At 52.4% G+C, this 25700-nt stretch overlaps 1 protein-coding gene and 8 non-coding genes across 9 annotated transcripts in view; 6 read left to right on the plus strand and 3 right to left on the minus strand.

Moving 5' to 3' along the window:
* Positions 1-25700, plus strand: part of LOC142821521 (uncharacterized) — a 414847-nt gene that overhangs the window by 343607 nt on the left and 45540 nt on the right.
* On the minus strand, positions 4340-4421 carry TRNAS-AGA (transfer RNA serine (anticodon AGA)). Its single transcript has one exon. It is a non-coding gene; the product is annotated as a tRNA-Ser (tRNA).
* TRNAF-GAA (transfer RNA phenylalanine (anticodon GAA)) lies at positions 6904-6976 on the minus strand. Its single transcript has one exon. It is a non-coding gene; the product is annotated as a tRNA-Phe (tRNA).
* On the plus strand, positions 8179-8251 carry TRNAV-AAC (transfer RNA valine (anticodon AAC)). Its single transcript has one exon. It is a non-coding gene; the product is annotated as a tRNA-Val (tRNA).
* TRNAE-UUC (transfer RNA glutamic acid (anticodon UUC)) lies at positions 10271-10342 on the plus strand. Its single transcript has one exon. It is a non-coding gene; the product is annotated as a tRNA-Glu (tRNA).
* TRNAS-GCU (transfer RNA serine (anticodon GCU)) lies at positions 13673-13755 on the plus strand. The gene has a single exon. It is a non-coding gene; the product is annotated as a tRNA-Ser (tRNA).
* Positions 15283-15355, plus strand: TRNAV-AAC (transfer RNA valine (anticodon AAC)). Its single transcript has one exon. It is a non-coding gene; the product is annotated as a tRNA-Val (tRNA).
* On the minus strand, positions 16925-17033 carry TRNAL-CAA (transfer RNA leucine (anticodon CAA)). Its single transcript has 2 exons — positions 16996-17033; positions 16925-16970 (listed from the first exon to the last, which is right to left on the minus strand). It is a non-coding gene; the product is annotated as a tRNA-Leu (tRNA).
* TRNAT-AGU (transfer RNA threonine (anticodon AGU)) lies at positions 23884-23956 on the plus strand. The gene has a single exon. It is a non-coding gene; the product is annotated as a tRNA-Thr (tRNA).

Raw genomic sequence — 25700 nt, forward strand, 5'->3', positions numbered from 1 at the left:
TTAGTCTAGGGTAGCTGAAACAAAATACAGAAAAAAACCAGTTTCTTGCCATTTTAACTCAGAAAGGACATTATCTCAATGACTTAATTACCTGCCTCCTGCTTCAAAAGCCTTTTAAAACTGCACTTTAAAGGGAATCCTCTGAACTGTTATTCATGCTAATTCGACACTTTACGGTGGGGTCCTAGCAAAGACTCTAGTTATCTTACCCACTACAAAGATAGCTTCCCCAATTATCACCTCTAATATCATTAGCTCACAGACATTTACCTTCCCCCCGCATCCCTGTTCTGTTCTGAAATTTGATTTGTCCTTTTCATATGTGTTCGGTTTTTTTAATTGTATCCGTTGATATATATGGTTGTGACAATTTTCTTCCACTATTAGATCTGAGGAAGTGGGTCTGGCCCAGGAAAGCTCATCATCTAATAAACCATCTTGTTAGTCTTTAAAGTGCTACATAGTCCTGTATTTTGTTGCAGCTTAAAAGTCCAACATGCTTTCCATTGCACCAGAGAGCCTGCTATCTCCACTCTCTGCTTTGCAGCATGGCAATTGCTGGGGGCAAAGAAAGGGGGGCCAGGTCTGTCTCTTTTGGGAGAGGAGGTAGGAAGAGGGAGGGGCCACTGAGCCCCTGACAGTGAAAATAAGGGATAAGAGCTGAGCTGCAGTTGGAGAAAGTGGGCATCAATCCCACTGCCTGTCGCATGCTAAGCAAGCGCTCTACCAATTGAGCTAATTCCCCTGCTGTAGTTACAGAGGCCTTCTTGGAGGCTCTTCCCTTCTCCACAGCGACGTCTGGCATCTAGGTCAGTTAGTCTTGGGAAAGGAGAAGGCTCCGAAAAGGCCTCAAGGCAACTCTCAAGGAGACTCCCTGCAGCAAAGCCATGGGGGGGCTCTGAGATGGCCCCTGCCCTGCAGCCTGTCCCACCTGGCCATTGTCATGGACTCTCTGTGAGGTCATCACCTCCCAACCTCCTCTAGCCAATAAGCTGAGGGGCTGCAAAAGGCCCTTGTGATGTCACTGCCACACCCACCCCTGCCCTCCAGGGCTAATGTCCTGCCCCAGGCAGCCCCTTTGCATGGCTGAGCTGCTCCCAGGGGTGAAAGTGACACATTTCTTACAGGGAGTCCTGGGAGATGAAGCAGCTGGAGGGAGCCAGGAGAGCAGAGGCCAGCCTGAGAGCTGAGAGTCAGAGGTGCCCACTGCACTTTCACACCACAGGTCCCATGGTGTAAGGGGCAGCACTCAGAACTCTGAATCCTGCAAACTGAGTTCAAATCTCAATGGGACCTAGTGAGACTCAGCTGCTTGTTACAAGGTTTAGGTGCTTCAGCTTCTATCCCCTGAGGTTCAGTGCAGATAGTTTTGTTCCTCTTGCTGGGTGTCTGAGGCCATTGGAGCTCCATCTCCAGACGGAGGAGGCCGGCGGGAAGGGCCTGATGCCATCACAGCTGCAGGGCAGGTCACCCACCTGGCCCCTGAGCTCAGCCCGTGCTGGAGGCAGCCAGACAGTGTGAGAGGGTCAGAGGGGGAATTGGGGGAAGGGTCCTGAGTCCTGGCTGCCAGTCACGCACCTTGGCAGAAAGACCAACGGCCCCTGCACAAAGTGCATTGTGGGAATAAGAGTTGGGGCAGCAGGAAAGGGGCCGGCCCCTCAGTACTATGGTATAGGCAGGAGAAGATGGGAATGAATCCTGCTACTTCTGCCATGGCTTGGCCCAGGAGGGATGGGGTCTAGCAGCTTTGCACCCCGGCTTTGTGGGAGGCTAAGTAGGAAGAGGCATCTGGAGGCTCATAGCCCCCTGGCCTGCTGTGTCTGTGGAAAGGGGGAAGAGGACACATACCTCTCACTGGGGAACAGGGCGCATGGATCCCACTCGCTCCTGCAGAAAATTAAACATTTTGCAGAGAACAGGCCAGAGCCCTTCTCCTGCCCCTGGAGAGATGGAAATGGGGCCGTTCCTTGAGGGGAAAGAAGTGGGTGTGTCGGGAGTGGGGTTCGAGTTCAAACCTCTCCACAGAGCAGAACCCCACATCAGGGGCACGAAAGAGCCTTGAGTCAGGCAGTGGAGAACACTTGGCTCCTGTTATGCTGTGATGGGATATTAGGAAGCTTTTCCCACACAGCCTGGCTAGTTCAGTTGGAAACACATGAGACTCTTAATTTCAGGGTTGTGGGTTCAAGCCCCATGCTGGGTGATTCCCTTCTTTAACTCACTTTCTCAACCTGCAAGCAATTGGCTCTCAGTTTTCACCAGTGTTTTAGAAAGAAAAAGTCTATTCCTGGGTCCAGCTTTAGTAGAACCAGAGAGAAAACCAACTGCAATTTCCATCTTCTGAGGAGAATTACAGGCCAAATCTGTCAGCTAAAGTAGCTCACTTGGGAGAGTGTTAAACTGAAGCTCTGAAGGTCCCTGATTCAATCCCAGCCTTTGCCAGGTGTTAATAGGTAATCCTTTCTACGGTTCCCCTTTATTTAATGATCATTTCACCCTTTTTGGCCACAACTGGGCCTGACAAATCATGTGTTGTGTGACTGGCCCCTGTTCCTCCCAGCCCTTCCTGAGAGTTGCTGCTTCCTTGGCTAATGCCCACCCAGCGCTGGCACAAGGGCTGTGGCTCAGGGTGAGGTGCTGATGGGGGCACATTTGACTAGTCTCGTGTGAGCTCCTTGGAGCCAGCCAGCTGAGCAGGAGGAGAAACCCAGCAACCAGCTCAAGCAGGGTGGGAGGACAGAGACCCTCTCTCACCTGGGCACTGCAGGCAGCAAGAATTGGAGTCATCAGTGGAGTGGTGACAATGGGGGCAAGACACAGACATCTTCTCCTCCCCCTGAGGAAGGGGGCTGGGCCCGGGATCCAAGTCCCTTTCAGCCCCCAGGAGAAGGGAGCTGAGAGAGAGGGGAGGGAAGGAGGTGGCCAGAGCCTCCTCCCAGCAGGCTGGGTCTGTGGGAGCAGGGGTGAGGGGGCCTGGACCTGCTTTCCTGCCCCCTTCTCACACTGGTCTCAGAGCGTCAGCAGCCGCCCGCTATCTGGTGGGGGGGCCTTCGCTCAGCGTTTGGCAGCCAGAGGGCTCTGCATCCATACGTAGGCCTGGCCTGCCCCCCTCTTGCCCTGCCTCGGTTGCTCTGTGGCTTCTGAGCCTTCCCTTGGAGCTGTCAGCACCAGCCCCCCCGTGCTCAAGGTGCCCAGAGGAGGAAAGGGGATCTGGGCTCCAGTCTGAGGCTCTTCCTGCCTCCTGCTTTCCCCTGGTTCCTGCCTGGCCCTGGGCCTCTTTCCTGCCAGCCCCACGGGGGCCAGGGGAAAAGCAGGGGGGTGGGTACAATGGCCACATTTGTGGGCATCAGGTGGCACCAAAAGAAACGCTCCCTGTCGGCCTGGCTGGAACATGGCGCCACTTGAGCAATTTGTTGGCACCAACGTGCCCCCCTGGCCAGTCTGAGCGGGGAGCCAGGGATGGTCCCTGCAAACCTGGGGCCATTGGCCACGGCTGCTGCTCTTGTGTCTGTGCTGGGACCCCCTGGGCCTCAGGAGCGCTAGAGATGTGGGGCAGCTCTGTCCTCCCAGCCTGGGGCTGCCTGTCTGGGCAACGCCCTCACACACGCTGGCCCCTCCCCTCCTGGGACAGGGCTCCTGCCGTTCCTTGGCTACTCAGCCTGGGAGTTGGGCTTATCCCAAGCACAGGCCAAGCAGCAGGAGCGTAGCTGGGCATTAAGGGAAGCTGCAATAAGAGTGTAGCTGCCTGGCTTTGAACCAGAGGCCTTCTGCATATTAACTAAACACGATAATCACTACCCCACAGAAACATGCTTAAACGGCTTTTTTTCTGTACATAAACTTGGACAATAATTCTGTTACTAATTCTTTGGCCAAGGCCTGGGGGCAGAGGCAGAGGCAGAGCAGGGAACAAGACACCCCCCCCCCCCACACACACACACGATACTTCGCTAGACCTTTGCTCCCAACACAGGGGGGGGGGGGGGGGAGGCTGTGCGCCTGGGGGGGGGGGTGACCCACATCATATCCCCAACATTTCTGCCCTTAATAGATGGACCTATGGGGGCAGGCCCAGACGCTCCATCCTCTCACTCAACTCCTGTCACACACTGAAGCAGGGCAGCCCCCAGGGGGTAGGGCTGAGCCATGGGGTGCTGGGCAAGGGGCAGAGGCTGCAGGAGCCGAGAATTTGCCTGAGAGCTCAGGGACCCATAATGAGGCACCATGTCCCTTATCTCTCTTGGAAGGCGCAGAAAGGGATTGACTGTGGATGGGGAAAGTGGCTCAGGGGTTGTGCAGCTTGTTGCCCAGGTTAAGGGTGTGGCCAAAACACAGGCCTCGCTGTGAGCAGGATTTGAACCTGCACAGGGAAACCTTATTGGATTTCTAGCCCAATGCCTTAACCACTTGGCCATCACAGCCACAAGTGCAATCGTGCCCTGGGGCCAGGGAAACTGGTAAATAATCCCAGTGCCCAGGCCTGACTCCACCTGCCTCTCAGAATTGACACAGCAAACCTGGCTCCCAGAGCACAAGGGGGCTAATTTTACAGCACGTCTGGGCCCTGGGTGTTTCTCTGCCTCCTGCTTTCCCCTGGATCTAGCCGGGCTCTGGGTGTCTTTTCCTGTCAACCCCACGGGGGGCAGGGGAAAAGCAGGGGGACGGGTGCAACGGCCACATTCATGGGCATCAGGTGGCACCACAAGAAAGGCTCCCTGTCGGCCTGGCTGGAACATGGCGCCACTTGAGCAATTTGTTGGCACCAACGTGCTCCCCTGGCCAGTCTGAGCGGGGAGCCAGGGACGGTCCCTGCAAACCTGGGGCCATTGGCCAAGGCTGCTGCTCTTGTGTCTGTGCTGGGACCCTCTGGGCCTCAGGAGCGCTAGAGATGTGGGGCAGCTCTGTCCTCCCAGCCTGGGGCTGCCTGTCTGGGTGACGCCCTCACACACACTGGCCCCTCCTTCCCCTCCTGGGACAGGGCTCCTGCTGTTCCTTGGCCAGTCAGCCTGGCCTGATGCGCATTCCCTTGAGCACCACGGGGGCAAGAGGCAGAGCCTGGCACCTGCTGGGACCAAACAAGAGGGCATCAGGGGCAGCAGCAAGAAACATGAAACCTCAGCATCCTGCAAGCCCAGGGTCCCAGCACATCCCAGCCACCCACTGAGCAGCAGCAGACACCCAGTGTGAGGTAAGAAACGGTCTCATGAACCTAAGGGGAAGGAAGACAAAGCAGTGGGAGTGGAAGGGTTCTGCAGCCAAACAGTGGCAGGTCCCAATGAGATTTGAACTCAGCTTCCAGGACTCCCTAGGCCTAAGGGCTGTTCCTTACACCATGGGACCTGCACCAACCACCACTCCCTCAGCTGGAGCACCAGCTCATGCCCACTGGGACCAGCTTTGCTTGTTTTCTTTCCACTCAGAGCCCCCTTCTTCTCCTGAGCAGCAAAGAGCATCCCTGGGATGCCCTGAGACAGACACAGGACTCTGCCTCCCCATAAGCAGCCCCACCCCACAGGATTTGGCAGAACAAGGGACAACAGGGGGGGGGGGGGGGACTCTCCTCAACCCCTGAGCTTCTGGTCTGCCTCCCTCAGCTTGGCTTCCATTCCTGCCTTGCTTCCTCCTTGGGCCAGCAGGAAGAGCTGACCCCATACCTAGCCTCCCAGGCACAGGTTGGGCAGCATGAGCTGCGCTTTCCTGGTCACCAAGGGGAGCTGCAGTGAAAGCAGACCCACTGTTTCTGCCTGGCTGTGAACCAACGACCTTTTGCATGTTAGGCAAACATCATACCCACTACACCACAGAAAGCTACGAAAGTGCTTATCTTGGCTAACTATTCTGTTACTAACTCTTTTTCCAGCACCATGATGGGGAGGGGAAAACACCTTTTCATGGAAAATTGCTGTGAGCTTTGAGTCTGGCAATTAATCCGTATAATTAGTATAAACAATTAGTAACACACATACTAAATGGAAACAAATCTGCCTACAACAAGTCACAGCTGGAGAGATCTCTGAAAACATCCACTCCATGTAGAGCCACAAATGGGATGTTAGAAATTATTTTTAAAGGCCTTGACAATAAGACAGTGACTATCATATTACATCTCTGTAAATCCATGCTGTGCCCACAACTTGAGCACTGACTGGAAATGTGTTTGCCTTATCCCCCCCCCCCCCCAAAAAAAAACCCATACCTTGGCATTGGAAACTTCAGACAAGCACAACAAAAATGATGAAAGGATTGGATCAGCTGCCACATGAAGAGAGATTGGGACTTTTCATCTTAGAAAGATGAAGACAGAGTGGAAATAAAATAGAGGTCTATAAATCATGGCTGTTTTGAGATTGTAAATAAGCAAAGGTATTTTTCTTGTTCCCATAACAGAAGAACTAAGGATGCTCCATGATATTAGCAGGTTGAAAACAAACAAAAGGAAGTATTTCTTCACACAACGCACAGTCAACCTGTGGAACTCCTTGCCAGAGGATGTTGTGAAGACCAGGACTATAAGGGCATGTGTATGCTTAGAAACTATTTTGAAATTGCTTAAATCAACATAATAACTTCCAGTCTAAGAAAATAGAAATAGTGTGTCCTCAGTATGGGGAAGCCTCAGATTTAGTCTGAGGCAGGCTCTGTTAATGTTCATTTCTGGGGGCATGGAATTAAAAACAGAGACGCAAGGCTGGGAGCTGCTGAAGCCAAGAGCCCTGTTCTACTGTGTCAACAATCTCTGAGATGACATGAAATCCCCTCTCCCACTTCTAACCCTGAAATATCATCAATTTTATTATGTCGTTCCCGGCCTCTTGATACAGCCTTTGAACTCTGACTGCAGATACTGGCCTGCCAGAGATGGAGAGATGCCAAAAGAGACTAAGCCGCATTGACTAAGGCTTCTGCCAAAGTCCAGGATTGAACCAGGGACCTTTAGATCTTCAGTCTAACGCTCTCCCAACTGAGCTACTTCAGCAACTGCAGCAAAGATTCTGATGCTGTCTCTTCTCTCAGGCATGTTTTTCTCCACAGCAGTATACAAGAGAGATGCTGCTGCCAGTGGCCCTGAAAGGCAAGATGAGCTTTGCCTGCCCCCCTCAGCCTGACTTGCACTTGGCCCCATTCCTGCCTCTCTTCCCGGGGTGTCCCAGTGGCTGAAAGGGACTGTGGCTGCCAATGCAGGGAAGAAGATGGGCAGGGGGGCCGTGTTCCCTCTGAGATTTTCCATCCATGGGTGGAGTGAGTTTCATAATGTGCGCCACTAGTGAGGTCGTTTGCGCTTGTGCGGATGTGGGCTACTGTGGTACCCGCCAGTTACTCACAAACAGCTTAGCTAAATATAGCTTGATAATTTTATAGAAGAAAAAATACTGAAACAAGGGATGTCATTCCTGGCCTCTTGGTACAGCCTTCGAACTCTGCAGGGCTAGGTCTACATGGGGAGGTTCTTGCGCAAGAAATCCTGAAACCGGCCCCTTCTCCTGTCCCTGGAGAGATGGAAATGGGGCCGTTCCTTGTGGGGAAAGAAGTGGGTGTGTCAGGAGGGGGATTTGAGCTCAAACCTCCCCACAGATCAGAATCACCCACTGGAGGCAAGAAAGAGCTGAGTCAGGCAGTTGAGAACACTTGGCTCCTGCTACCCTGTAATAGGGTAGGAAAACACTTGTTACAGCCCGGCTAGCTCAGTTAGCAGAACAACATAAGGCTGTTAATCTCAGAGTCATGGCTTCAAGCCTTATGCTGGGCAATGACTTTCTTTAACTCTCAGTCTACAAGCAATTCACTCTCCGCTTTCACCAGGGTTTTAGAAAGAAAAGTCCAGTGCTGGGGTCCAGCTTTAGTAGAACCAGAGAGAGAACCAACTGCAATTTCCATCTTCTGAGGAGAAGGGAAGAGGATTTTCTTCTCCTCAGTTCTAGCCACATCAGCCCAGGAAGGAGAAAAAATAACCCTCCGCCCGCTGATTGTCCCCAGTCAGCTTCTGTAGCTTCACCTCCTGCCACAGCATCTCCAGCTTTGAGCTACAAATCTCAAGGGGCTGGTGAGGAAATGAGGAGCTGACAACTCAGGTTAGTCGCTTCCCTGGGAACAAGAGGTGGAGTGTTCACAAGGTGCAGGCCCCTTTTAGAAAGAGCTAGTAACAAAACAGTCATCCAAGTTCCACAAGCACCAAAGTGTGTTTCTGTGGTGTAGTGGTTATCACATTTGCTTAACATGCAAAAGGTTCCTTGTTCAAAGCCAGGCAGAAACACAAGGCCTTCTGTTATTGCTGCTTCCCCTGGGTGCCCAGGTACATGCAGCTGCTGCTGAGCAGCCTGTTCCTGGGATGAGCCCAACTCCCATGTGACAGAGGAGGGTGATGTTAGCTGAGAATGCCCCTTACGGTACGTCTAGACTACCGCGTTTTGTCAACGGAAGTTTTGTCGACAGATACTGCCGACAAAACTTCCGTCGACAAAGAGCGTCCAGACACATTGAGTTCTGTCGACAAAGCAAGCTGCTTTGTCAACAGAACTCCATAGTCTGGACGCAATGTTACAGGCAATAACACCTTCTGTCGACAGAGTTCTGTCAACAGAAGGTGTTATGCCTCGTAAAATGAGGTATACCAGCGTCGACAAAACTGCTGAGTTCTGTCGACGTTATGTCAACAGAACTCAGCGGTAGTGTAGACGCTGGTATAGTTTTGTCAAAACTAGGTAGTCTAGACACACCCTTAGTGCCAGCCTGGGAAGGGGAGATGAATCAGGCCAGGCAGCTGCTGGAGGCTTGTGGGTTGGCCTTCCCTGCCCTGGGAGGCTGGTGTATTGGGCTGGCTCTTCCTGCTGCCTCCCTTGTGTGACTTGCCCAGTGTAACAGGCCAAATGTCGGAAAAGCCTCTTCCAAAAAAAGCAGAAGAAAAAGCTACACAAACTGAAACTAGGTTTTGAAATTTGCATAGCTTTTTCCAGAAGAGCAGTGCAGTGTAGACATAGCCTGAGTGTTTCTCAGCACTAGTAGGAGACAGGAAGGGACAAAAGGGTCTAACGGCACCTGCAGCCTTTCAGAACGACCCTCAGCCCCAACCCCAAGGACCAGCCCTTCCCTCCGCCCTCACTGGGGTCTGCTGGGAACTGTCTGGACTCAAGCCCACCCCAGTGTCAGCCTAAGGATTGCCTGTGTCAGTGACATCACAAGGGGCTTTTGCAGCACTGCAACTTATTGGCTAATGGAGTTTGGGAGGCGGTGACCTCACAGAGAGTGCATGACAATGGCCAGGTGGGACAGGCTGCAGGGCAGGGGCCATCTCAGAGCTCCCCTATGGCTTTGGTGCAGGGAGTCTCCTTCCTTAGTGTTGCCCTTGTGGCATTTTTGGAGCCTTCTCCTTTCCCACGACTAACTGACCTAGAAGGCAGACGTCCCTGTGGAGAAGGGAAGAGCCTCCAAGAAGGCCACACTTTGTACAGCAGGGGAATTAGCTCAAGTGGTAGAGCGCTTGCTTTGCATGTGAGAGGTAGTGGGATCGATGCCCACATTCTCCAGTGTTGGGAAAAATCTCTGTTTTCCTTTTTACTGGCAGAGCCAGCCAGGGGGCTAAGTGGCTCCAGGAGCCCCCTCCCGCTCCTCACCATTTCCTACTTGCTGTCCCCAAAAGCCAGCCACACTGGGGCAGGGAGCTTCTGGACTCCAGCCTTCATGGAACTTCTTCTCAGCTGGGGAAAGGGACAAGCAAGGGGCAATGGGACAGAGGTTTATGCGATGATGACAGGAGTGCAGAAAGCAAATAAATTATTTTTTCTCCTACTCAAGAACCAGGCTGACAGAATGATACTGATCAGTAACCAAGTTAAAAATAGACCAAAAGGAAGCATTTTTGCACCCAGTGGAACTCCTTGCCAGAGGATGTTGCGAAGGTGAAATCTACAAGAAGGTCCAAAACAGAACTGGAATATTTAATGCAGGAAAGGTCAATCAATGGCATTTAACCAGGATGGACAGGGCAGGTGTCCCTAGCTGGTGTATTCCAGTAGCTGGGAATGAGCGACTGCAGGGATCACTTAATAACTGTCTGTCCTGAGGATTCCCTCCGGACAATGAAATTGGCTGCTGTCCTGAGACAGTATCCTGGGCTAGTTGGACAACTGGCATGGCCCAGTCTGGCTGCTTTGATGTTCTGTTTGGCTGTTCTTGTCCCCTCTGGGCAAAGGAGAATGGGCCTGCAATCCTGAAGTGGACAGAAAATGGCCTGCGAAAGGCTAGTGTAGGTGAGCAAAAAAGCATGTTTCAGGTGTCCCTGATGGTCTAGTGGTTAAAATGCAGCACTTTCACTGCTGTGGTCTGGGTTTGATTCCCAGTCAGGGAAACCAGACTGAAATTTCATATGGCCACTGCCTTGTCATTTCTCTCACCTCATTTCCACATGTTACAGCAGCTGAGACCCAAGAGGTTACTTCAGGCTCCTTCCCACCTCTCCCTCACTGCTAAGACAGCACTTGCCCTTTTCAGAAGGGACAGAGCTGGTGACTCAAATTGCCCCTCCCCTCTCCCATGCAGGCAGCCCTGCAGGAAGCTCTGTGGCACACACAGCACTAGCCCAGCGCAGTGTCAGGTGGGCACAAGATCCATTGGTTCAGTCTGGATGTTGAGGGTGACAACCCAGAACTGGCTCCAGCCCCCACCAGGCCTGGGCCCCTCGGAGAGGCAACGATTCCCCACTGGCCAGGGCAGAGCCTCCCTGTGACACAGTCATGGAGCCTTCTCCCCCTGCTCCTGCCTCCCCCTTCACTCAGCTCTCACTGCTCGGTGCTGCCAGGGAGGGGCCTCACTGCGAGAGCCGCCTGGGCAGGTTCCTGCCACAGAGACACGCCCCAGAGCAGGACGGATGCTCAGACCAACACTGAGTGTTGCTCAGCGCTGGGGTGAGACAGGGAAGGACAAACGGGTCTAACGGCACCTGCAGCCTTTCAGAACAGCCCCTGGCCCCACCCCCAAGTACCAGCCCTTCCCTCTGCCTCTGCTGGGCTCCACTGGACACTGCCTGGACTCAGGCCTCCCCGGTGCCAACCTCAGGGCTCTGGAGAAGACATGGCAGCTCTGTGGGCAGAGTCCAGAGCCCCTGGCTGGGAAGGGATCAGTAAGCAGCTTTGAGGCTGGGCTGCTGCACAGTTTAGGCAGGGGTGGGCAATGACTTTTGATGGGGAACCACTCCCAAGCCTGCACTTTTCCATGCTATTATCAGAGGAGGTGGGGGTCTGGGATGGGGTCTGGGTGCAGACAGGAGCCTGGGGCAGAGGACTGGGGTGCAGGAATGGTTACAGGGTGTTGGGTTGTGACTTGGGGCAGAGGATTGGGGTGCAGAATCTGGGAGGGGTGTGGGTTCAGGTTGAGGGAGAGGGTTTGGTTTCCGTGCGGTACCCGGGGGTTGAGGGAAGGGAGGGGCTGGGGTGTCAGTCAGGCTCTGGCTGGGAGACTTACTTGGCTCACTCCCGGCCAGCAGCCCAGGACATTTCTCAGGCAGCCTGTCTGTCTTGTCCCCACACAAGCTGCAGGGGCCATCTGGGTCGATGAATAAGACCCTGAGTGGAGGGGGGGATGACGCTTCATATGGCCAGAAACCAGCCAATGGGGTTGTGCTGGGAACAGGGACACTAACTGCCCAGCAGTCCCTGTTCTCAGCAGCTTGCGGGGGTGGGGCAAGCAGGGAGTGTCTTGATGTGCTAGATACAGCCCGCTGGCCTGTATTGCCCAGGCCTGGCTTAGAGGGAACCTTGGCTCTGGGGGAGGGGCGCTGTGGAAAGCCAGTCTTGCCTTCCCGGGCAGGACATGGTACCTGCAGCCTTTCAGATCAACCCTCAGCCAACAACCCAAGAACCAGCCCTTCCATCCACCCTCACTGGGGTCTGCTGGGAACTACCTGGACTGAAGCCCACCCCAATTTCAGCATTAAGGATTGCCTGGAAATGAGAAGGCAGCTAAAGTAACACTGGTGGGACTTGAACCCACAACCTTTGACTGTCTAGTTGGGTTCACACTAGCCACTACAGCATAAATGCCCAACATGCTTTCCATTGTACCACAAAGCTTGAGGGACTGCTGAGTTTGTTATCTCCACTCTCTGCTTTGCAGCATGGCAATTGCTGGGGGAAAAGAAAGGGGAGGCAGGTCTGTCTCTTTTGGGAGAGCAGGTACCAAGAGGGAGGGGGCCACTGAGCCCTCAACAGTGAAAATAAGGGATAAGAACTGAATTACAGTTGGAGAATGTGGGCATGGATCCCACTGCCTCTTGCATGCTAAGCAAGCGCTCTACCACTTGAGCTAATTCCCCTGCTGACGAAAGCTTTTGCTACCTCCCCTACCTTGTTCCGGAGCCCAAAACATCACTGCCACTGCCCAAGGCTCCGTTCTGAAAGGGCCACTTGTGGGACTGACACCCGGGGGCCGGCTAGCTCGGAGGTTTAGGACGTGGTGCTCACATCACACTGATACGTCTTAAGAGCAAGCCCCTTGTTTCAAACCATAACAGGCTCGCTATTCCGACGTCCCTGCATGGCAGGAGGAGGGAGGGACGTTTTGGAATAGCGATTTATTTCAAAGTAAGTGCTGTGTAGCCAGCCCCAAATTACAAAATAAGCTATTTCAAAATAGGCGCATTGATTATTTTGAACTATGGGATGCACCCCTAGTGAGTTAGAGTTGAACTCTGCCCCCCGCTCCCTGCTCCACCCACCCACATCCACTGACTCCCTCACTGCCATGGGGCTGTTTGCATTGGCCTCTTCTCTCTGTAGCCAGGCTTCAGCCAGGACTGAGACTCAGGCAGGAGAATGTGACCCGGCTCCCTGCACCTGGGCCCTGCATTTCTCATCCCTTCAGAGACACTTGCTAGTGGAGGAATAAATCACAGTCACATGAGTGTAGATTATGAAACTTTGTAGTTGTTGTTGCCTTGGAAACTCCCCCCAGACCTTCCCCTGGGGGCCCTGGCAGCCAGCTCACATTGCACAGCTTACTTTGAGGTTAGTGTGTTGTGTAGACATACCCATACTGTTGAGGGCCTACCTGCTGAGGGGAGGCTCTGGCCACTTCCTTTCCTTGTCTCTCTCAGGCTGTGACTACACTGCAGGGCTACGTCTACACTGCAGGCTTTTTGTGTAAGAGCAACTGCTCTTGTGTAAAAACTTGCAGAGCGTCTACACTGCAGGCACGTTCTTGCGGACATAAATTTATAGTGCAGCATCAGACAACAGGGCTTCTTGCGCAAGAATTATTCCTCTCCCTGTGAGGAATAAGCCCTCTTGTGCAAGAACTCTTCAACAAGGAGGCAGTGTGGACGGGCAACAGGGGTTTCTTGCTCAAGAAAGCCCGATATCTAAAATGCCCGTCAGAGCTTTCCTGCGCAGGAGAGCGTCCATACTACCATGCACAGCACATGGCAGTGCGAGACACTGTTGCGCAAGACCTTTTGCACAAGAACTCTTGCACAAAACAGTTCTTGAGCAAGAAGTCTGCAGGGTAGATGTAGCCAGGGGGTGTTTGGGTTTGTTACCAGCACTGAGCTTCGTACAACAAACCAGGGAACATTGTGAAAAGCCAAAACCTTCCCACCCTGGGTGTCCTTGGCCAGTCAGCAAGTGGCAGAAAGGTTCCCTGAAGAGCTGACTTCAGGTGATTTGAAACAAGCCCCAACAGCTCACATGAGGTGGCCGAGTGGTTAAGGTGATGGGCTGCTAATCCATTGTGCTCTGCACGCATGGGTTCAAATCCCATCCTCATTGGGTGTTTTCAGCCTTCTCTCTTGCTTCTCCCAGAAGTTCAGTGCCAGCCTCTCCTGTATCCCTGCCTGCCCCAACCCCTCCCACTGCAGCCTGGGGAAAGGGGAAATCTCCACAGAGACACTCCCAGCTGGGACCTTCAATTCCTTCTGCCCTCAAGGGGAAACCTCACAAAGGAGATTCCAGGCAGCCAGGCCATGGGGGTCTCTGAGATGCCCCAGCCCTGCAGCCTGTCCTACCTGGCTGTTGCCATGGTCCCTCTGTGAGGTCACTGCCTCCCAGCCAATGAGCTGAGGTGCTGCACAAGGCCCTTGTGATGTCACTGCTGCCTTGCAGGCTCATGTCCTGCCCCTGGCCAGCACCTTGGCATGTGTGAGCTGCTCCCCCTCTGCCCCCGTCACTCAGGGCTGGTTCTGGGGCTCACGCAGGGAACATCAGAGGCTGCTCAGGGGGCCACATTGTTAGGCCAGGGACCCTCCTGTAGAGCTATGAGTGTTGCTGTCCCTGCTGTACAGACAGGGCCATAGAGCCTCAGGAGGCTGCAGTGGTGGGAGACACTTCCCTGGTTGTTTTCGGGAGGGAGACGAGACGTCAAGGCCCATGACTCGGAGCCAGCTACTGATACCCATGGAAAGCTGATTTTCAGAGGGGTGTGATCAGCCCTTCCTGTGTATCTGGCTTCTTGCTTCTTCAAAGGGACTAAATCAGGAGCTAAAAGTTGAAGAAGGAACATTTAGAAGGTGAATTTCTGTCTCTGGCACTGTCCCACCTGGGGTGACAGTTTCCTCTCACTGACAAAGAATTTACATTTCTCTGCTTTCTGAGACAGTTGGCAAGGATAGCCGTTCTTGTGCAAAAACTAGCGGAGTGTTTACCCTGCATGTGCATTCTTGCACAAGAAAATGTGCAGTAAACCATTGGAAAAGATGGCTTCTTGTGCAAGAGTTATTCCTCTCCCCATAACGAATAAGCCCTCTTGCACAAGAAGGCAGTGTGCACAGGCAAGAGGGATTTCTTGTGCCAGAAACGCCTATGGCTAAAATAGCCAAAAGCGCACCACTGGGGGCTGCCTCCCTCGCCTCCCTCACACCCAGCAGCTGCTTGGCCAGCTTAGTCACGGGGCTGCTCTCTGGGACTTCTCTCCCAGCTCCTCCACCTGTTGCCATTGCCCACCCCAAGGGAGGGGGGACGAGAGTCACTCTCCACGGCTGCAGAAGCTGCAGAGGTGGCACTTGCAGGGTCTCTGGGCACTGACACCCCCAGGGAATCACAAGGGCACTTGGCGCTGGCTCACCTGTCCCAGCAATTGCAGTCAGAGCCCTGCCTTGCCAGTGCCAGGCACAGCAGCCTCTCAGGGGTTAGGTTGGAGTCCCCAGGCTGGGGCCCGGCCTTCTTCAGTTTGGTCCCTTCCTGAGGACAAAACTGACAACAGAGAATTCCTTTGCCCCGCAGCAATCTCTGTTGGCCAAAGGGTTAGCAACTGAATATTTGCCCAAGTTTAAGTGCAGCAGCAGAAACCCCTGCTAAGTGTGCTTCTGTGGTGTAGTGGTTATTACATTTGCCTAACACGCAAAAGGTCCCTGGTTCAAAGCCAGGCAGAAACACAGGGTCTTCTCTTATTGCGGTTCCTCTGGGTGCCCACAAGGCAGTTCCAGGGTCTGCCCCCTGGTGCAGGGGTGGGTGGCCTGTGTGCTGGCTTTCAGGAGCATGTGGGGGACAGCTCAGGAGGTTAGTCTGAGATAGGAGGATGCAGGGCTGGGGCTGAGACTTCTCAGTGGTGCCTTGCCTGAGACCAAGTAATTGCAGCCACTCAGTCCAGGGACCACCCTGGAAGTGCTAATAATGTGGCTGTTCACTTTCAGGGCAGTGTGGCTGGTGCTTTTGCTGCACGGGGACACAAAACTACATAATGTCCCACCTCATGCCCAGACCCCAGCCACCCCGTTCCCCTCGTTTTCTTCCCACCGAGCACCCCCAGCTTCCTTTGCCACCCTCCCTTGTTCCTGCTCCCCCACCCTGCTCCTTCATCCACGGTCCTTCTACACCCTTTCTCCTGGCCACACACGGCTCCTTGGTGCTTCTCAAGCCAGGCCCTGCAAGGAGCCACCAGGGCAGGAACCAGACCTTGGAGCTCGGCTTGCACCGGATCTGGTAGTTTCCCATCACATCTCACCTGGGAAGAGGTGACTTGTTCTCCTTCCTTCTGACCTTACGTCTCCATTCCCTTCAAAGGTCTCTGCTGCTCGGGACCCGCCTCCTCAGAGCACTGCCCCTCTGCCACTGGGCTGGGAGCGGGAGACTGCACAGTCTCTGCACTTGGGCTGAGAAGTCTGACGGGGACTCGTCTGTTGATGGGTTAGTCAGCCCGATGGCCAGCCGGAGCCATTCCGTAGCGCTTCCCGAGAGGGAGCTTTACAAGTGCCCAGTGTCCATTGGTATTTTCTGGGGCTCTGTGTAGGGGATTGGGCTTGGCCATCTTTTCCACGGGAAATGCCTCTTCTTTGGAACAGCAGCTCCCAGGAGTTCAGGGAACTTCTTCTTCTCAGCTTGGGAAAGGGACGACTAAGGGGTGATGGGAAAGATATTTGTGCTGTGAAAACAGCAGGGCCCCCAGGGAAACTGGTAAATAATCCCAGTGCCCAGGCCTGATGTTACCTGCCCCACACAATTCACATGGCAAACCTGGCTTCCAGAGCACAGGGGGAATCTGTGGGCTCATTGCTGGGCCGTGGGGTGAAGCAGGAAACCAGCCTCCTCCTGTGGGGCCTGTGAGTGTTGCTGAATCTGGGCCCCTGCGCCTGGGCAAAGGCAAACAAAAGGTCTGGGGGCCACACAGAGACCCCGCTGGGCTGAGCAGGAAGTGGCTGGGACTTTGCTTTGTCTTTGCCTGTGGGCTTGTCTGTCTGCAGCCTGGAAACCTCCTGGCTCCTCAGACCACTGGTCTGGATGGAGCGTTACAGACGTCGGAATAATGGAATTGCTGTGTAGACGTTCCCATTGTTATTTCAGAGTAATGGCCGTTATGCCCAAGGAACGCTGCTGTGTAGATGCAGCCTGACAGAAATGCTTTCATGAGCATGTGTGAGGAGCAAGGGCTCCTACAATGTCAGGAGAGATGGGGAAATGAGGTCACCTCTCTAGACATAAAAGAGATGATTTAAGAAAAGAGGATGTGTCAGGAGTGGGATTTGAACCCACGTCTCCATTTGGAAACCAGAACACCCAACTAAGGGAAAGAGAGGTCCTTGAGTCTGGCACCTTAGACCACTCGGCCATCCTGACACCCATGCAGAGACCTCTAATGGCAGTTTTCTTACATGTGTGAGTTGCTCGGAGAGGCGGCAGGAGCACCTCTCTTTCCTCATCTAACAGCCGCTCTACAGCACAGCTGGGTTTATCCCCACTCACCCTCATCTACCGTTGTGAGGTGTTTTGCAGGGAGCTGACAAGAAAGAGAAGAGGAGAAAACTCTGGCCGGCAGAACTGAGGTTTGGGATTCTCCTGTTCCAGGGAGTCTGTGTCAGTGCGCCTGGGGATCCTGAGCTGGGTGTCTCCTGGGTTTGTTGGCTCCAGACCAGGGGTGTCTCTTCGGCAGGGCGATGCTTGTTCCCGGGGCTAACGCTTATCTCTGGGACGCACTTTGTGCAGGGACCATTGGTCTTTGTGCCACAGTACGTGTCTGGGATGTGGGAGTGAGGAACCTGCCTCAAATAGACACGTATCCGCCCCCCACAGTGCTCTGCTTGAGACCCCGGAGCCCTGGCTTTGACTGGTGCCTGGCACATGGGGAATTAGATCTAGGGGGAGATTTCTAGAGTCCCACAACAGCTGCTGCTCATATGCAGATGTGCACATCTGTCTGGGGTTATTGGGCACCTGGCCTGCCTTCTGTCCCTGCCAACCTGGGCAAAGCGGCATCACTGGCTCAGGGGTTCCTCTCCTCAGTGCACTGCAGAGAAAGCCCTTGTGTGTTAAAGGGCCTCAGGGAGCCCAGAGCAGAGGGAGCTGGGAATCTAGTCCCATTGATCCCCTCAACACACACACACAGTCCCAGCCCCAAGCCCCCCCACATCCCTAATCCTGTGCCCTGACTTCTCTACACTTCCACATCCTCACCCCTGTCCTGAGCCCCACCCCCAACACACAATCCCCAGATCCCTCCCTTGAGCATCTCACACTCCACTCCACACTGTAATTTCTTACAGGTACTGTCCTATCACAACCCCTCCTCAGACTTCCTGCCTTAACCCTCACCCCTGCCCAAGAGGTGGTGCCCAATAGAACAGGCCCTGTAAGAAATGTGTCACTTTCACCCCTGGGAGCAGCTCAGCCATGCAAAGGGGCTGCCTGGGGCAGGACATTAGCCCTGGAGGGCAGGGGTGGGTGTGGCAGTGACATCACAAGGGCCTTTTGCAGCCCCTCAGCTTATTGGCTAAAGGAGGTTGGGAGGTGATGACCTCACAGAGAGTCCATGACAATGGCCAGGTGGGACAGGCTGCAGGGCAGAGGAAACCTCAGAGACTTTGCTGCAGGGAGTCTCAGAGCCCCCCATGGCTTTGCTGCAGGGAGTCTCCTTCTGGAGATCTGCCCTTGAGGCCAGAGAGAGAATGAGGGTCACAAGCACGAGTGTGAGGAGGCGCCTCCTTGGAGTTTTCCCCTTTCCCTTGACTAACTGATCTAGAAGACAGACGTCCCTGTGGAGAAGGGAAGAGCCTCCAAGAGGGGCTCTGTTGCGATGGCAGGAGAGTTAGCTCAAGTGGTAGAGTGCTTACTTAGCATGCAAGAGGCAGTGGGATTGATACCCACACTCTCCACTGATGGGAAAAATCCCCCTTACAAGGAATTTTTGCAGCACCTCAGCTCATTGTGGGTGGGCAGGAAGCTGGGGGCAGAGCTGGGCTCTAACTCACTAGGGTGCATCCCATAGCTCAGAATAAGCGATGCAATTGGGTAGCTTATTTCAAGTCAATTTTGAAATAGCTTATTTTGTATTTTGGCGCTGGCTACACAGCACTTGTTTCCAAATAAATCACAATTCCGATCCCTCACTCCTCTCAACATGAGGTTTGCAGGGAGGTCGGAATAGCGAGCCCGTTATGGTTTGAAATAAGGGTCTTGCTCTTAAGATGCGTCTGTGTGATATGAGCATCACGTCCTAAACCTCCAACCTTGCCGGCCCACGGGTATCAGTCTCACAAGTGGCCCTTTCAGAAAGAAGCCTTAGGCAGCCGCAGGGACGTTATAGCCATGGCAGAGGTAGCAGGATTCACTCCCATCTTCTCCTGCCTGTGCCCTGGTGCTGAGGGGCCTGCCCCTTTCCTGCTGCCCCAACCCTTATTCCCACACTGCACTTTGTGCAGGGGCCATTGGTCTTTGTGCCAAGGTGCGTGGCTGGCAGCCAGGACTCAGGACCCTTCCCCCAATCCCCCCTCTGACCCGCTCACACTGTCTGGCTGCCTCCAGCATGGGCTGAGCTCAGGGGTCAGTTGGGTGACCTGCCCTGCACCTGTGATGGCATCAGGCCCTTCCCGCTGGCCTGCTCCGTCTGGAGATGGAGCTCCAGTGGCCTCAGACACCCAGCAAGAGGAACAAAACTCTCTCAGTTGAACCTCAGGGCATGGAAGCTGAAGCACCTGAACTTTGTAACAACCAGCTGAGTCTTAGTAGGTCCCACTCTGAGATTTGAACTCAGATTGCAGGATTCAGAGTCCAGAGCACTGTCCCTTACACCTGTGGTGTGAAAGTGCAGTGGGCACCTCTGACTCTCAGCTCTCAGGCTAGCCTCTGCTCTCCTGGCTTCCCTCCAGCTGCTTCATCTCCCAGGACTCCCTGTAAGAAATGTGTCACTTTCACAGGAGGAGGTGGCCAGGCTGAGGAGCATTCGAAGCCATGAGGAATTCCTGGACAGTATTCCTGTGGAGTCCACGGAGGTCACTGTCCTAGGATGTGGGACTGTTGACCAGCCACTTATGGAGGAGGCAGTGGTGCAGGGTGAGCACTGGCAGCTGGTTACTTCCGGCAGCAGGCATTGTTCCACCCCTGCTCCTAACCCTCCCACTGTGTTGTTACATAACCATTACACTTTACTTTCAGCAGGAGACAAGGAGTCACCCCCCACAGTGGAGGAGACCAGGCCTTGCACCACCAAGGTTGAGCAGTCTCCTGCCACCACTGCGAGGAGGAAACGTAGGGTAGTGGTGGTTGGAGACTCTCTTCTGAGGGGAACGGAGGCACCCATCTGTCGCCCTGACAGCTCATCTCGAGAGGTATGCTGTCTGCCAGGGGCCCGTATTCGAGATGTTACGGAGGCATTGTCGAGGATTATCCGGCCCTCTGACTACTACCCCATGCTACTCATCCACGTGGGCACAAATGATACTGCCAGGTGTGACACTGAGCGGATCAAGTGTGACTACAGGGCTTTGGGAGTACGGGTGAAGGAGTTTGGAGCGCAGGTGGTATTTTCTTCTATCCTTCCTGTCAAAGGTAGGGGCCCGGGCAGAGAGAGGTGCATCCTAGAGGTGAATGCCTGACTGCGACGATGGTGTCGCCAAGAGGGATTCGGCTTCCTTGATCACGGGGTGCTCTTCCAGGAAGGACTGCTTGGTGGAGATGGAGTTCACCTTTCCAGGAGAGGGAAGGCCTTGTTTGGACACAGACTGGCTAACCTTGTGAGGAGGGCTTTAAACTAGGTTTGTTGGGGGCAGGTGAGCAAAGCCCACAGGTAAGTGCTGCATGTGCGGGACTGGGAGATGGGTTGGAAATGGGGGGGACTACGGCCTATAATGGCAAGGAGAAAGGAGGGTCAGGGAACAACAGGGAGGCAAGATCAAATCAGTATCTTAGATGCCTATATACAAATGCAAGAAGTATGGGTAATAAGCAGGAAGAACTGGAATTGCTAACCAATAAATACAACTATGATATCATTGGTATTACAGAAACCTGGTGGGATGGGACGCATGATTGGAATGTTGGTATGGAAGGGTACGGCTTGCTCAGGAAGGACAGACAGGGAAAAAAGGGAGGAGGGGTTGCCTTGTACATTAAAAATGTACACACTTGGACTGAAGTGGAGATGAACGTAGGAGATAGCTGTGTAGAGAGTCTCTGGGTTAAGCTAAAAGGGGTAAAAAACGAGGGTGATATCATGCTAGGAGTCTACTACAGGCCACCTAGCCAGGTGGAAGAGGTGGATGAGGCCTTTTTTAAACAATTAACAAAACTATCCAAAGCCCAAGATTTGGTGGTGATGGGGGACTTTAACTATCCAGACATATGTTGGGAAACTAACACAGCGAGGCACAGGCTATCCAATAAGTTTCTGGACTGCATTGGAGACAACTTTCTGTTTCAGAAGGTTGAAAAAGCTACCAGAGGAGAAGCTGTTCTGGATTTGGTTTTAACAAATAGGGAGGAACTAGTTGAGAACTTGAAAGTGGAAGACAGTATAGGGGACAGTGATCACGAAATAATAGAGTTCATGATCTTAAGGAAAGGTAGAAGGGAGACCAGCACAACTGAGGTAATGGATTTCAGGAAGGCAGATTTTGATAAGCTCAGAGAACTTGTAGGTAAGGTCCCATGGGAAGCAAGACTGAAGGGAAAAACAACTGAGGAGAGTTGGAAGTATTTCAAAGGGACGTTGTTAAGGGCCCAAAAGCAAACAATTCCGCTGTGTAGGAAAGATAGAAAATATGGCAAAAGACCAGCTTGGCTTAACAAGGAGATCTTGCACGATCTCAAAATAAAAAAGGAGTCATATAAAAAATGGAAACTAGGACAACTAACAAAGGATGAATATAAGCAAGCAACACGGGAATGCAGGGGCAAGATTAGAAAGGCAAAGGCACAACATGAGATCAAACTAGCTACAGGCATAAAGGGAAACAAGAAGACCTTTTATAAATACATTAAAAGCAAGAGGAAGACCAAGGACAGGGTAGGCCCACTGCTTAGTGAGGAGGGAGAAGCAGTAACAGGGAACTTGGAAATGGCGGAGATGCTCAATGACTTCTTTGTTTTGGTCTTCACGGAGAAGTCTGGAGGTGTGCCTAACGTAGTGAATACAAGCAGAGAGAGGGTAAGTTTAGAAGATAGGATACACAAAGAACAAGTTAAAAATCACTTAGGAAAGTTAGATGTCAGCAAGTCACCAGGTCCTGATGAAATGCATCCCAGGATACTCAAGGAGCTGATAGAGGAGGTATCTGAGCCTTTAGCTATGATCTTTGAAAAATCATGGCAGACAGGGGAGATTCCAGAAGACTGGAAAAGGGCAAATATTGTGCCCATCTATAAAAAGGGGAATAAGAACAACCCAGGAAATTATAGACCGGTCAGTTTAACGTCTGTCCCAGGGAAGATAATGGAGCAGGTAATTAAGGAAATCATATGCAAACACTTGGAAAGTAATAAAGTGATAGGGAATAGCCAGCATGGGTTTGTGAAGAACAAGTCATGCCAAACTAATCTGATAGCTTTCTTTGATAAGATAACGAGCCTTGTGGATAAGGGAGAAGCGGTGGATGTCATATACCTAGACTTTAGTAAGGCATTTGATACGGTCTCGCATGATATTCTTATTGATAAACTAGGCAAATATAACTTAGATAGGGCCACGATAAGGTGGGTGCATAATTGGCTGGATAACGGTAGTCAGAGAGTTGTTGTTAACGGTTCTAAATCCTGCTGGAAAGGGATAACAAGTGGAGTTCCTCAAGGGTCTGTTTTGGGACCCGTACTATTCAATATCTTCATCAATGATGTAGATATTGGGATAGAGAGTGCGCTTATTAAGTTTGCAGATGATACCAAACTGGGTGGGGTTGCAACTTCTTTGGAGGATAGGGACATAATTCAAAATGACCTTAGCAAGTTAGAGAAATGGTCAGAGGTAAACAGGATGAGGTTTACTAAAGAGAAATGCAAAGTGCTCCACTTAGGAAGGAACCATCAGTTCCATACATACAAGATGGGAAGCGACTGTCTAGGAAGGAGCATGGCGGAAAGGGATCTAGGGGTCATAGTGGACCACAAGTTGAATATGAGTCAACAGTGTGATGCTGTTGCAAAAAAAGCAAATATGATTCTAGGTTGTATCAACAGGTGTGTTGTAAGCAAAACTCGTGAAGTCATTCTGCCGCTCTACTCTGCACTAGTTAGGCCTCAGCTGGAGTACTGTGTCCAGTTCTGGGCGCCACAATTCAAGAAAGATGTGGAGAAATTGGAAAGGGTACAGAGAAGAGCGACAAGAATGATTAAAGGTTTAGAGAACATGACCTATGAAGCCAGGCTTCATGAACTGGGCTTGTTTAGTTTGGAAAAAAGAAGATTAAGGGGGGACATGACAGCGGTTTTCAAATATCTAAAAGGGTGTCTCAAGGAGGAAGGAGAAAATTTGTTCCTCTTGGTTTCTGAGGACAGGACAAGGAGTAATGGGCTTAAAGTGCAGCAGGGGAGGTTTAGATTGGACATTAGGAAAAAATTCCTAACTGTCAGGGTGGTCAAATATTGGAATAAATTGCCAAGGGAGGTGGTGGAATCTCCCTCTCTGGAGATATTTAAGAACAGGTTAGATAGACATCTGTCAGGGATGGTGTAGGTGGAGCTTGGTCCTGCCTTGAGGGCGGGGGGCTGGACTCGATGACCTCTCGAGGTCCCTTCCAGTCCTATGATTCTATGATTCTATATCAGTGGAGGTCAGCATCAAAGGAATTTCTCCTTCATTGTCCGAGTACAGGCTATTGGTGATCTATGATTCTATGATTCACCCCTGGGAGCAGCTCAGCCATGCAAAGGGGCTGCCTGGGGCAGGACATTAGCCCTGGAGGGCAGGGGTGGGTGTGGCAGTGACATCACAAGGGCCTTTTGCAGCCCCTCAGCTTATTGGCTAATGGAGGTTGGGTGGCAATGACCTCACAGAGAGTCCATGACAATGGCCAGGTGGGACAGGCTGCAGGGCAGGGGCCATCTCAGAGCCCCCCCATGGCTTTGCTGCAGGGAGTCTCCTTGAGAGTTGCCCTTGAGGCCTTTTCGGAGCCTTCTCCTTTCCCACGACTAACTGACCTAGATGACAGACGTCCCTGTGGAGAAGGGAAGAGCCTCCAAGAAGGCCTCTGTAAATGCAGCAGGGGAATTAGCTCAAGTGGTAGAGCGCTTGCTTAGTGTGCAAGAGGCAGTGGGATCGATGCCCACATTCTCCAACTGCGGCTCAGTTCTTATCCCTTATTTTCACTGTCAGGGGCTCAGTGGCCCCCTCCCTCTTCCTACCTGCTCTCCCAAAAGAGACAGACCTGGCTCCCCTTTCCTTGCCACCAGCAATTGCGGTGCTGCAAAGCAGAGAGTGGAGATAGCAGGCTCTGTGGTGCAATGGAAAGCATGTTGGACTTTTAAGCTGCAACAAAATACAGGTCTGTGTAGCACTTTAAAGACTAACAAGTTGGTTTATTAGATGATGAGCTTTCGTGGGCCAGACCCACTTCCTCAGATCAAATAGTGGAAGAAAATTGTCACAACCATATGTAGCAAAGGATACAATTAAAAAAACCGAACACATATGAAAAGGACAAATCAAATTTCAGAACAGAACGGGGATGCGGGGGGGAAGGTAAATGTCTGTGAGCTAATGATATTAGAGGTGATAATTGGGGAAGCTATCTTTGTAATGGGTAAGATAACTAGAGTCTTTGTTAGGACCCCGCCGTAAAGTGTCGAATTTTAGCATGAATAACAGTTCAGAGGATTCCCTTTAAAGTACAGTTTTAAAAGGCTTTTGAAGCAGGAGGCAGGTAATTAAGTCATTGAGATAATGTCCTTTCTGGTTGAAATGGCAAAAACTGTTTTTTTTCTGTATTTTGTTTCAGCTACTCTAGACTAACATGGCTACTTTTCTATCACTCTTTTAAGCTGCAGTGATTCATGTGAGCCCAGCTAGACGTTCAAAGTTTGTGGGTTCAAGTCCCATGAGTCTCACTTTAGCTGCTTTCTCATTTCCAGGGCGCAACTTTTACAGAACAGGCAATCCTTAGGGTGAAACTGGGGTGGGCTTGAGTCCAGACAGTTCCCAGCAGACCCCAGTGAGGATGGAGGGAAGGGCTGGTTCTTGTGGCTGGGGCTGGGCGTTGTTCTGAAAGGCTTCAGGTGCCATTAGAACGTTTTATCCCTCCCTGTCTCCTACCAGTGCTGAGCAACACTCAGGCTATGTCTGCCCTACACTGCTCTTCTGGGAAAAGCTACACAAACTTCAAAACCCAGTTTGTGCAGCTTTTTCTTCTGCTTTTTTTTTTTTTTTTTTTGGAAGAGGCTTTTCCGACATTTGGCCTGTTACACTGGGCAAGTCACACAAGGGAGGCAGCAGGCAGAGCCAGCCCAATGAACCAGCCTCCCAGGGCAGGGGAGGCCAAGGCACAAGCAGCTGCCTGCCCTAATTTATCTGGCTTCCCCAGGTTGGCACCCAGGGGCATTTTCAGCTGACGTTACCCCCCCCCCGTCACATGAGCGTTGGGCTTATCAACAGGCTGGTCAGCAGCAGCTGCAGTTACTTGGGCACCGCAGTAAGAGAAGACCCTGTGTTTCTGCCTGGCTTTGAACCAGGGACCTTTTGCATGTGAGGCAAACATGATAACCACTACACCACAGAAACACATTTCAAGGGATGGAACTTGGCTGACTGTTCTGTTCCTGGCTCTTTCTAACACCCTGCTCTGTGGGGAGGGGATGCTCCTTGTGAACACTCCACCTCTTGTTCTCAGGGAAGCACCAAATTTCCTCACCAGCCCCTTGAGATCTGTAGCTCAAAGCTGGAGCTGCTGTGGAAGGAGGTGAAGCTACAGAAGCTAACGGGGGACAATCAGCGGGCGGAGGGTTATTTTTTCTCCCCCCTGGGCTGATGTGGCTAGAACTGAGGAGAAGAAAATCCTCTTCCCTTCTCCTCAGAAGATGGAAATT

The sequence above is a fragment of the Pelodiscus sinensis genome, chromosome 31 (genome assembly GCF_049634645.1).
Source record: "Pelodiscus sinensis isolate JC-2024 chromosome 31, ASM4963464v1, whole genome shotgun sequence".
Taxonomy (NCBI): domain Eukaryota; kingdom Metazoa; phylum Chordata; order Testudines; family Trionychidae; genus Pelodiscus; species Pelodiscus sinensis.